Consider the following 12,869-nt stretch of genomic DNA (forward strand, 5'->3'; position numbering starts at 1 on the left):
TACAGATGTAAAAGCGTTCTTATTTTTGCACATCTTTGAGAAACTAGGGCAACTCTTTCTGAGAGCTTTGGTATGAACAAGTGTCTTATGAGATGTCTTAGTCTAGCAAGGCAGCTGCAACAAAGTACTGCAGACTAGTTGGCTCAAACAACAGAAATGTCTCGCAGTTTTGGAGGCTAGAATTCAAATCAAGGTGTCAGTAGTGCATGCTTCCTCTGATGTCTGGAGGTAGCTTACCAACAATCTATGGCTTTCCTTAGCAGCTGCAAAACTCAATCTCTGCTTCCATCACAATGGCCATATCTCTCTCTGTGCATCTGTCTTTTTGTGTCCAATTTCCTCTCCTTAGAAGGGCACCAGTTATATTGAATTAGGAGCCACCCTAATCCAATTTAGCCTCATCTTAACTAATCACATCTTCAAAGATCGTATTTCAAGATGGGATCATACGTTCACAGGACCAGGGATTGGGACTTGAGCATATCTTTTCTGGGGACAATTCAATCTATAACATGAAGATATCAACTAGATAGCATTTCTGAGTGAATATTACTTTATATAGCAAGGGCATGACCAAATAAAAAGCATGTCAAAATTGTTATAGGTTGTTAGAGGTTGTTGTTGAGGAAAATAAGATTCCAATCCTGTTTTTCCATACTCAGGCCCTGCCTTTGTTTAGGGCATGAACAGACATAGCTGTTGCTTTCACTTGTTCCTCTTTCTGGATGAAAAATTTGGCTTGTTGCTCAATTGTTTTGCCTGATACCACACTGCACAAGTACTGTAGGTTAATAGTGGACTGTGGTTAAGTCCTTGGCAGTTTATGGGTTTGAAGACGCATGGATATGGAAGAAACAGTAGTGGCATGGCCAAACAGGAGTTGACTCTGCCCCAATGTTGTTCTAGGAGGAACACTGCTTACCTGAGGGGCCCCCATCTGAAGAAAAAACATCATTTCTTGCCTGACAATTTCTGAAAAGGTTTTTTTTCTTAAATTTGTTTTGAAATTTATAAATTCAATAAACAAACCTAATAAGGAAGATGTGAACTGTCATGATGGAAAGACTAAGCACGTTTTAAGATATGTGAAGACAATACCCCTCAAAATGCAAGAGAAGTTCTGATACAATTATGGTGGGATTCGAAGTTCACCATTTTTTCTTTGAATGCTAAAGCTTGAAACGTGAGCAACAGTAGATAAAGAAACTGAGAATTCTCTGCCTCCCAATTGTCAGTGCCAGTGTGGGGAGTGGTCAGAAGAAACAGCAGAAAGACAGTTGGATGAGGCTGGGAGTGATATTACTCTGTTGTAATGGGAGAGGCAGGGGAGATGGATGTTGGGACTGTAGACCATGGCCTGGCTTCTGTGCTTGGGCCAGGTGGACACTTGGGCTCACAGCCAACAAAGGGTTGCATATCTAAACCTAGCTCAAAGTTGGTTAAGCTTTGAGGAAAAGTCTGTTGTAGGGAGAAGAAAAATAGTTGTGTTTTCTTCTGCAATTACCCCCTTGTCTGTTCTTTTGTTGGGCAAATACATAAAGTACCAACAAAACACATTCAAAAGCAAACAATTCACTAGCACTGATTGAGATCGCCATAAGTATCTTCTAGATACAAGGACACAAGGCTTAATAAAGACAAACCCTCCAGGAGTTTACTGCCAATCAAGGGTTGGAGGATGAGGCTTTAAAATGGGGGTTTCTATAAAACAGGTAATGCAATTAGGTTCAGACTCAAGGCAAGATACAAAAACTTCTAGACCCCTATTCCCTGACCACCTTGAGGTTTCTCTGATGTAGAATCCTCTAGAGATCAATATCTTTTTCATCTGTCTCTATTCTCCCTTCTTCTTCTTCCTTTAAATCTCAGGCATCATACAGGAACTGACAGCTAAATGCTATGAGGGAAAGGTATGAAAAAGCCTGGACACTTTAGGGGAAGGGTAAATCTTGGAGAGGAAAAGTCCAAATCCTGGATCAACAGAAGAGAAATAAAACATTCCTGGAAATAGCAGGCACTAAGGAAAGGAGTTTTATTTTCAGGTTTCATAGATCAGTCTCAAACAATGCAAGCCAAGAATTTCAGGGCTTCCTTTAGGAGAAAGAGTCAATTCCCATTCCTACACTCCTGTGTGCTTTGAACTTTTCACTAGGAAATCCATTTTTCTGTGTAGACAAAGCAAATTCTCAGTGGGTTTAGGGAGGGCACATGGTAGGCCATGCTGTCGAGCCCTGTTTTGTCCTGGAAACTGAATTGTTACAGATGTCACACAGGAAGACAGATTGCCCAGGTTATTTTCTGGTCCTCTGACCTGAAATGAGAGACTGGGACTCTGTGGCTACTCTGTGGGTTGTACAAAGGCCTGTTACTCCATTTCACCTTTCTGCACTTCAGTGTCTCACGTGTAAAATGAAGAAACTTCTAAATCTATCCGAGAAGCTGTGCTTAGTTTGAGCCATCTGGATGACATATCCTGCTCTACATACATTTAGTAAAAGTGTCTTCTCTTGTTTTCTTTACTATTTTGTCTTTCCACCTGAGTTCAGCTTGGTCTCTACCACCAGGGACAATTTGAGTCAACTTCATAATATCGAAGGAATCAACACAGGTAGATAAAACCTTAGCTTTAGCAAGCTATACCTATACTTCTAGCAATCTTGTTTTTATGGAGCTTACGTGAATGAGGTCCTTTTCCCCAAACCACAGAGAGCAGACAGAGGGTCAGACCTGGCTTAATGAGACACAACTAGGTACATTATACTGTGTGTACACAAAGCAATGTCCTCCAGGAGGGGTCAAAGCATTCAGGAACAAGGCACACTGCTGGGCTCTGGGGTCATGAAGACCAGGAATACCAGGATTTCTAGCTATAGCAGTAGTCAAGTCTAAGCAAAAGATATTACCTTATAGTCCTTGATAACTGGTGAAAAGTGGAGGAAAGAAAATGTGGAAAGGCATATAAAAGGATTACAGGCAAAATGAAGGTAATAGAAGCCCCAGGTTTTACCCTGGTGACATCCTAGCTGAAGTCTAGAAGCTAAGAAGGGTTCACTCTGTCACTGCAAGAGGCACTGGCACCTGTACAAGTTTCCCCTGCTAAAGAAGTAAATCAGTTCAGGTGATGGCCAACACCCGTCTCTTGGGGAAGAAACTCCTCAGTGAATCATACGGAGGGATTGCATCCACCTGGAAACCTAATGCAAGGTCCACAGCTTCAGGGAAGCTCTTTTGGCAGCATTAGTGAAGCAGACAAAACTCATTGGCCTTGCCCTAGTGAAGACATGACAGGGAACACACGAACCCAGGGGAACCTGAGTGTGTGTGTGTGTGTGTGTATGTATATATATATACATATATACAGATTAGAAGGGAAAGGAACCCCTCAAGGGGATGGTGGGAAATTTTTCTTTAGGGTTCGAAAATGTAAATTTCAGTGTCAGAAAAATCAAGGCAGAGAATTAAGTTTGTCCTTGAAATAATATCAGATGAGTATCAGTACTTTATAATTCCTTACTTTAAAAAAAAAAATTGTACCAAATAAACATTTCTTGCTTTAGTCTCACACAGAAGTTGAAGTTTTAAAATATGAATGACCATCTATTTTTAACATCTTGCAATATTGAGATTTGTTCTTCCTCATGCAAAAATACTTTTTAATTTGTACATTTAGCCACTATCATTGTACACTCTTAATTCCCTACTTCTTCAGAATTGCCAGTGGTGGAGTCAATTATTCATTCATTCATTTATTATAAGGAGGGTCTTTTATTAGTATTTTAATTTAATATTGATTCATAGTTTTTAGGTGCATGACCCAGTGCTAAATATAAGGGAATATGAAAGCCAAGTTTATGACCTCAGAACCAAAATAAAAGGTAATGTCTAGTATAGTGACCCAAATAATCCATACGGATGGAAGTTGTATTTGTCTTTCATAGTATATGGGTCTAGATGTATGCTATATCTAAATATATGCATAAGTCATAGGCAAATACCCAATACTGTGTGGGCATACATTTTGTGTGAAGGATTTTTCAATGATTTCACCTGTAATTTTTACCCTTAGATCACATTATATGATGGCTTTTGGTTAATTTTAGAGTTGTAAAGAAGCTTTAGAGGTAATCTCAAATCAAGGATACCATGAATAGTTGTTGAGTTGAATAACATAATAATTGTCATTAAAATAATTTGTTATGCATGCAATTGTATAAGATGCTATATAGACACTGTTCAAAACCAGATAAATCAATATGAGGTTTCTTCTCTAAGAAATTTATATATAAGGAAGATTGTATTAATATAAACAGGTGAAAAATGAATAAGAATATATAAAAGTAAATTTTTATATAATGCTTAATTTAAATAGGACATCTGAGATGTCCTAAAAATTACAAGGTGTAGGAGAATGGGCTCAGCAGCTATTGCCAGTTCTCTTATAGACACTTGTAGAAGACTCATGTCTATAAGAACTTGACAGGCCTCAACCAATCTATAAGTATCTGTTCAGTGCCCACTATGTGCTGACAGTCTTATGGGTACTATCAATAATCAATACAAGGATTGATGGAAGAGAGAGAGAAAATGGCAATGACATGGAGGGAGAAAACTCTAAACTGGATAAGGCTTCACTGATTTTGCTTCTGCATTTGGGAAAGCTGATGAGTAGATGCATTTGGCAGGTAAGAAAGTAAGCAAGAAGTGAGGTGGTGAAGGGTAATGGAAAGAAAAGTTCTGATCCAAACAGTTGGGCTCTTCATTCTAAATCTCCATGGTAAGTGGGCTTTAACATGTGCTCCCTACCTCCTGGCATTCAAGTCCTTGGATATGACCTCCCTTTGAGTGTGGGTTAGATTAAGCGAATTGCTTCTAACTAATACACTATAACACTAGTGATGGGAGGTCACTTCTTATATTATATTATATTAGACTGAAGAAAGACTATGGTTTCTATTTTTGGCAGCATTGTCTCTCTTTCCCCCCTCTCTCTTTCTTCTCTCCTCTTCTCTCTCTCCCTCCCTCCTTCCCTTCCTCCCTCCCTCTCTCTCTCTCTCTTCCCCTCCCTCCCCCTGTCTCTCTCTCATCCCCAACTACTACAGGCACACATGGTAAAGAACAAAGACTTGCCAGCAACCACAAGTAAGCTTTGGAGCAGATTCCCTGGCCCCATTTTAGCCTTGAGTGGCAAGAAGAGGATTTTGGGGGTGATTAAAATCTTCATTATTTTGATTTGGTGATGGTTTCACAATTGTATATATATATATATGTCAAACTGATCAAATTGTACAATTCAAATATGTGTAATGAAGTTATAAAAATTGGGTACATGACATTATGAATGGAGAAAAAGAGCAAGTCTCAACAAATTGGATAGGAGGGGACATGGGAAGTATTCAAGTCTGTATTTGCGAGAGCACATACGAGGCATCTTTCAGATGATGGGGAGAGGAATCTGAGTTAAACTCTGTAGGGATTTGGGCAGCTCTTCTATTTCTCTCTATGTTTGAACTGACACTTGCATGATTGCTAGGGCCCATGCACAAAATGCCACTCAGAATTGGCCTGAGTGAAAAGTCAAAGGTTAACGAATAGAATAATTTTGAGGTGTAGAAAATGTTGCCTTTCAGAGGATTAACATGGGCCTGACACTCAGGTCTAAACCCACAGGCAGTCAGGTAAGAAGAGGAGAGGCGAGAACAGAGCAAGTATGAGTAAAAGAAGATAAAGACCGTTTTCAGAGATCAAGAGCAGAGTTTAGAGATGGGAAATCTTGCTCAACAACCGGCAGCCACGCGTAGAGATGGAGAACTACCCATGAAAGGAATGCTGGGTAATTCTGTACACCTGCCTGACTCTTCTTAATGGATCTGCTTAAAAGAAGACGGAGAAAGAGAACAATCAGGCTGAGCCACTGTCTGTGGAAATGCTCCTCTCTAACTGATATTTATTGTCCTTGGGATGCAGCTTGGTGAATAATAAGTCGTCACCATGGACAGCAGCCTTTCCCAGCCCTGACACTTGCAGACGGATGGGCTGAGCTACAAATGGCTGTAAAATGAGACAATGAGGCTGGGTTTGATTTCTTTTGATACCACCTTTACCTAGTCTGCATCTGACTTATTTACAATCCTAATGCACAAAGGCTTTGTCTCTGAGTCTGTAATAAAGCCGGGCCTATTGTCCCTGCTCATTTCTGCCTTACAGTGGTTTCTTGACCCCTTGGGAACCATATTCAATTATTCCCCAGAGATCCTAGCACAGGAAACTGGAAGTTCTTCTATAGAGCTTACAAAACATTTATAGCAATTCTAAACATGACTAGTGATGGAGAGTAATCGTCCCCAAGTCTAAATCTGACTGTTCTGCTGCTGTTTCAGATTTTGTAGCATATGGCTTTTATAGTTATTGCTATTAATTATTTAAGCATAATCGAAAGTATGTTCTTGGTTGTACTAGAATCCAAATATATGAAAGATTGATCAATATCCAGTTCCAAGAAAAAACTAAACTAAACTAAAATCACTATCCACACACACACACAAAAATACCTACGTCATAATCAAACACATCTTTTGAAAAAGAACTGGCTTCTAAAATTATTTGATGAAGATGCTATTCTCTTAGAGAGCTTTTACTTGCCACTCAGGACTAGCTAAGGGAGAGACAGTTGAAAAAATCAGCCTGACATTTGCTTGGGAGAGCAATGCTGTGTGATAAAAAGAGCCTCCAATGGCCCAAAGCAGGGGCTGTGTGATCAGAGAGACATACCCGTACCTGGGCCTGGGCTTGCTGTTTATTTACCATGAAATCCAGAGAAAAGTGCCCACCATCTCTGTGTTTCAGATGAGTTTTTCTCATCTGAAAGAAAGAGGTGTCTCCCAGAGCTGTGCAAAGAATTCAATAGGATTACCCTACACAGCTCCTATCATGTGATAAGTACTCAGTATATATTTGTCGTCTTTTTTTTAGCTTTGCTTATCCTTTCTCACAGAGCATATTTTATTATATTTTGTTAAAAAAATTAACGGTCATAACAGTTTTTAATTTTAAAAGCATTTCTTAGAACATGTTGAAGCCATTAAGAATCACTAATCATGGCTGATGCTGATTCTGATTATTTTGAGTAGGGACTAGAGGCATAGGAAAATATCTTTGCTGCCATGTTATCCTCAATCATCAAATAAAAACTAATGTATCCCATTTAGTGATGATCCAGTGGGATGTATTATATAGAAAAGAAGTTGTCCTTTGTGAGCATGATACAGAAGAAAAGCATCTGCTGGCAGTCAGAAGATGACTGGATCTGGCCTCTAAATTTCCATCATGTGGCCTTTAGGTAAGTTGCCGAACTTCTCTGAATTTCAATTTACTTATCTGTAAAATGTGAGGCTTGAAGTACATGACTTTGAATTCCATTTCAGTGCTAAATTCTTTAGTGCTGCTGTACTAGAGTGTTCTCTTCCTATCTGAGGTGGCAAAGAAATTAAGAACTGTTCTTTTGGAGTGTCTTCTAAATTTCCTTACCCAAATTATCATACCAAAACTAAAATATTAACAGTTTTTTGGGGGGGAGGTATTACTTTACTCACACACACACATGCATGCTCACCCGTATAACCGTCCAGCACAGCAGAGGGGGAAAGCACAATTCAAATTTGTCAATATGTAGTAGCACAAATATGTATTTATGTTTATATACGTATATGTGCAAGCCTGCATTTGTGAATCCAAGAAAATGAATGGAGAATTTATCGTACGTTCTTGCCTGATTTGACTCAGTCATCATCTTTTGACCCTTTGGGTGCCTAATTCCTAACTCTAACAGGGTAAAGCTGGATTTTGTTCACCTTTCTATACTGGAACCTAGTACAGTGAGTGGCACTTATTAAACATACCTTAAATAGGAACAGGATGAAGGCACCTTTAAATATTCATTACATTATTGGGAGAGCACAGATAGAGCAATCTCTCTTCTCCTAGTAAAGTCCTGATGAATAAATCTTTACATTTCACAGAAAACAAGAAGCTCCTTTGCAGAGCAGTTGATGGAGAAGAAATGAGATCAGGTCTGGAGTTGGGCAGATGTGATTTGGGGTCTTGAATCCATCACTCACTAGTTCGGTAACATTTGGATAAATGCCTCACATTCTGTAAGCCTCTCTGTAAAAGGCCCTCATGTGGTACTTTGTGACGAGGACTTAAGATTTTGATATATAGCATTCTTCTTCTTCTCAGTAAGCGGCAATGCCGTGCACCTAGACTCTCAAGCAAAATACCTGGGTATCATATAGAATACTTCCTTTTCCTTCAGTCTCTCCATCAGCCCCTTCCTCATGTCCCAAAGATCATCCATTACCAATTACGCTTCTTCAGTATGCCTCAAGGCCATCTACTTCTATACTATTTGCCTCCACCTTTTCCCCAAGCTACTTTGACCTTTCTCCAGGTCATTCCTTAGGGAAGTATTCAGTAGCCTCCAAAGGAAGAGGTCTCTATGCTTCTTGTTTTTCCTTCCTATACAATTCGTTCTCCATATGTAACCAAACTAATATTTCTTAAAAGCAAATTGTATCATGTGGTTCTCTCCTCTTTTTATAGCTTCCCATTGCAATTTAGAATAAAATCAAAACTCATTGCAAGAAAAGAAGAATCTGTTCTTACCTACATCTCCAGGTACTGCCTGTGTCTCTCTGCCTTGTCCCCTCACCTTGACATTTTAGAACTTCTAGTCTCTCCAGCATGACAAGCACTTACCTAACCCAGAGACTTCTCTTGGTCTGCCTCATTTCTCAACCTATAGGATGTCAAGTCATCAGAAAGGGCTTCTTTGACCCCCAATTTGAAATTAGGCTCTCCTGTCCTCTCATCTTTTTCTCACAGTACTATATTCTTTAACTTTTAGCCCTTGCCACAATTTTTAATAAAGTATTTGTTTTATTTGTTGTATTTCTGTCTCCCTCAGTTGGTTATAAGCTCCACAAGGAAGGGCCCAGACCTATGTATACATAGTGCCTTTCACATAATATGTGGTTTATAACAGAAAAGCTGACTGCAGAAATGAATGGTACGACTGGAGCATGATGGCATCACACAAATGACGGCTCTTTTCCCCCTTCATTACAAAGGAAAAAAATAACTTTTCTCTAGAAATTTACAAAGGAATACTGCCTTTCTTGTGTAAAAGCTCAAGAACAGAGTTGATATACCACATGTTGACTTTTTAATGATGTAAAGAATTGAATAAATATGTGTTCTGCTTAAAGACCGCACATTATTATGCAAAGTCCCCAGTGCAACCGAAACAAGTAGAGGGCTAGGATAATTATAGCTACCATTTACTGAGTGCTCAGATCTTCACATGTATTGTTACAATTAATTTTTCAAACAACTTTGTTTTTACGAGGTTGACATAATGACTTGATGCACTGTGCAAAGGAAAAACTCATAGGTGGATAGAAATTATTTATAATCTTAAATAAATGGGAATGTCAGATGGGAGTTAACTAAAAGCCACAGTCCATTCTCTAGCATTGAGGCAGTCTTGTGAGCTCTGTAATACTGTTTTATTATCAGGTGAACTTTATCTATTAAAAATGAATCTTAAAAGGTAAATTTTTTAATTTGTTTTATTTGTTTTTTATTTAGAGGCCATGACAGCAGCAAGAAGAGAAAAGAGGAAAGGAAGAAGAAAGGAATGAAGAAGGGGCAGCACAAGCAGCTCGGTGGGAAAGACACAAAGGGAGCCCTGGAGGTCTTGCGCTGGTAGGAAAAAAGGAGCAAGTCCAGAGAGTAAAGAAGGGTCAAGTCTGTCAGTTCACATCGCAGATGAGAGAGGGGCGCACCGCTCCTGGAAGTGCTGCAGTACCAGGTCGATGCGTGGAGTGAACCGACCAAGTGCCTATTCCATCTCCCTGCTCCAAAAATCCATTTAATATATTGTCCTCGGATAGAGGACGTATCAGATACTAAACTGATAAGAACAGATACTACACTTGATCGTAGCCAAAAGGCCAAGAAGCGATTAAAAGGTAAATTTGATGGCTTTGTACATAGAGTGATTTAGCATGGATTACAACATATCAATAGATTAGTATATCTTCAAAGATTTCTCATGCTTTCTTGTGTCATGATAGAAAGATAAATAAGACATGGACCAGCTCTCAGAAAGTTCACATTGACTAGGGGAGATGACCATAAAAAGATAAAATTAAAGTACCATGGGAGAGGTGCAGAAAAAGGGCATTTACAAAGGACAGAAATAGTTCAGAGGAGGGTAATTGACATTTGTATTTTTTAATTGTCACCCATGATTAATTTTTCTTTCTTCACAGCATCCTATTAATTTTCTTTGTGGAATGTTGTCTCTTGCTCATTGGTTGCAGTCTTAGGAGGGACAGTAAATCTGGGTGCCTCCTCCCTTTTCAGAAAACACAAGGCACCCCCAGAAACTCTTTCCCATCGATCCTTCAACTCACCACCTTGCGCAGTTAGGGGCTGATACATGACCCACATTTTACCTACTGCGTGCTGTCTCCCTGGTCTTTGGAAACTGGGTAAGTGATGACTAGACAGAAGAGAGCACTGAATCATCCACTCCTCCTAGGGCAGGCTGCTGGCCAATATGTTCTCATCATGAAACCAATCCTCCAACTTTAGTCTCTTGGCCCTCTGGGGCTCTCAGATCACACCTCTTCCCAGCTTCCCATTCATTCTTTGACCATTGATATCCTACAAATAAATTCGCTTTTGCTTTGATTGTCCACAGTTATTTTTTTGTTGGTGGTGAGTAAAACCAAAGAACTCCAATCAGTAAAGACAGAGTTAGTACTTTGGATGAGAAGGGGCAAGCTTAGAGAGAAAAGTTTGCCAAGGAGGCATGCCTGAGCAGGGTTTTAAAAGATGAGTAGGATTTTTCAAATGAAAGAGAAGCAGACAAAAGTGATTCAAGGAAACGGCAAGTTCAAAGTTTTAGCGTGTCAAATGGTGTGGCACGTATAGGGAACTGCCAGTGTTTCATTATTATCAATTGTGAGTGGATTGAGCACACGCTGCAATTATTTTGATTTTCATTCTGCTTTCTTTTGGAAGTTGTAAAGATTGTGTTGAATTCATATATATGGGCTTCAAAACACTAGTTTTGAAGTGCTTATTTCTGTGCCAAATGAGTCTCTTTTGCTCACCTGTCTATGAGAGATTTAATCCTTTTTTTATCAGCCTTTGGGGAATTGTCTTCATTTATTTATTTTTTTTTCTACTGACAATTAGGACTCTCTTAGCAGTGTCAATTCATCAGAGCAGGTGTAGGTGCTGTCAACAGCTCCACCTTTGCTGATGGAAAGCTCGTTAGCTTGCTCTGTCACTCCAGTTTTCTCTCAATTTAGCTTTCTCTGTTTACCTCTCTCACAATCTCTTTCTTATTCATCATTTCTGCAGCCTTTCTTTATATCTCAAGCTCATTATCATCCTTCCTTCTTTCCATTTTGCTCCTTTTTCTTTTCTAAGCTTCCTGAAGGTAGGAATCATAGCACACTCAATGTTGATTTACTGAGAGGTTGCAGATATGAAGTGAGAGGAACAGAGGAAATGGGAAGTGGCTACTGGAAACAAATATTCTTAGGTACCACCGTTAGCGAAGTGTCCTAGCCCTAGGCTTACACTTTCTTTGCCACATATCTTTGGGGACAAATACCCAAAATGGATATTTTGTGAGTGCCCAGAGAGTATGGAAAAATGAGTATAACTTGTAAGCTCAAGTCATCCATTTTTCTACAATGGATGGATATTGGAAACAGGGGGAACTCATTTGGGGGGTCCACACTGCACTCCTTCATTGGCTGGTTTATGTATTTGTTTGTTCCCACGACAGAATCCACAGACTCCCTTAAGGATTGCCGCACTATTTTTCATCAATCAGGCCATAACCCAGCATCAGTTACTACAAATCCCCAAAGCAGTTTCATTTGTACTGTCAGTAAAAAGAAAGGGGCTGTTTTGTGTGCTTGCTGCTTCGGGGGGTGGGGTGGGGTGGGGGAGGCAGGGGGAGGGGGCGAGAGGCAGGGCGCAGGAGATTGATTAATTATGAGCTGGTGGGGAAGACAAGGGGTCTCACGAAGCCCTGGATCCGCCCCTCATAGATTTCAACTGGCATTTTCTGCACATTTCTGTTAGGCTAAAAGAGAATAGCTTGTATGCAAACATGATTGGTAAAATGGGAGTCTGGATTTGGGGGATTCTTCAGCAATTTATTTGTTTATTACAGTACACTTCCTAATCTACTTTTGCTGGTGTGTGGCACCCTCGGACATTGCCAGCCAGTTGGGCCACTAAGACAACGAAATGTTCAGCCCTGTTCTGGGGAAGCCCTTTCAGGCAGCATTCTTTCTCTCCACTGCCCTCCTTCACTGTGGTAGGGAATACTGGGATACTTGCACCATTTGACACTTAAGAACCGTCTTTCATTTATTCAGCTGCAAGTGTTTTGTTTTGCTATTATTGTTAGGAATACTTTTTGTCCTGTGTTCGATTTTGAAAACCAAATCTTTACGTTTCTGTAGACCTTTAATTAACTTTACGTGATGGGGTAATTTCTGAGGGAAATGGCTACCCCACTCAATTCCCTCCCCCTGCCAGCCCCTCCTCTGTGGGAACCTGCATGTCTCTCTCTAATTAATGAATTTTTTTGTTGTTCAAAGCCATCTGCCTATTTCTTAGGGCAGTGTATAGTACGTGATTAATGGGCTGTTCACGTGCCCCGCGTCCTGCATACCTGACTGTATATGGAGGCTTCTATTAGGTTTGGAACCGCTCACAAAAACAATGTTTGATTAACATGTTGCATTGCACTTCACATGACCTTCTGTCTGAGGCTC

General features: G+C 39.9%; 1 non-coding gene across 1 annotated transcript; it reads right to left on the bottom strand.

Moving 5' to 3' along the window:
• Positions 1-9,831: 9,831 nt before the first annotated feature.
• LOC143681990 (U2 spliceosomal RNA) lies at positions 9,832-10,022 on the bottom strand. The gene has a single exon (XR_013175022.1). It is a non-coding gene; the product is annotated as a U2 spliceosomal RNA (small nuclear RNA).
• Positions 10,023-12,869: the final 2,847 nt, after the last annotated feature.

The sequence above is a fragment of the Tamandua tetradactyla genome, chromosome 4, assembly GCF_023851605.1.
Source record: "Tamandua tetradactyla isolate mTamTet1 chromosome 4, mTamTet1.pri, whole genome shotgun sequence".
NCBI classification, from domain to species: domain Eukaryota; kingdom Metazoa; phylum Chordata; class Mammalia; order Pilosa; family Myrmecophagidae; genus Tamandua; species Tamandua tetradactyla.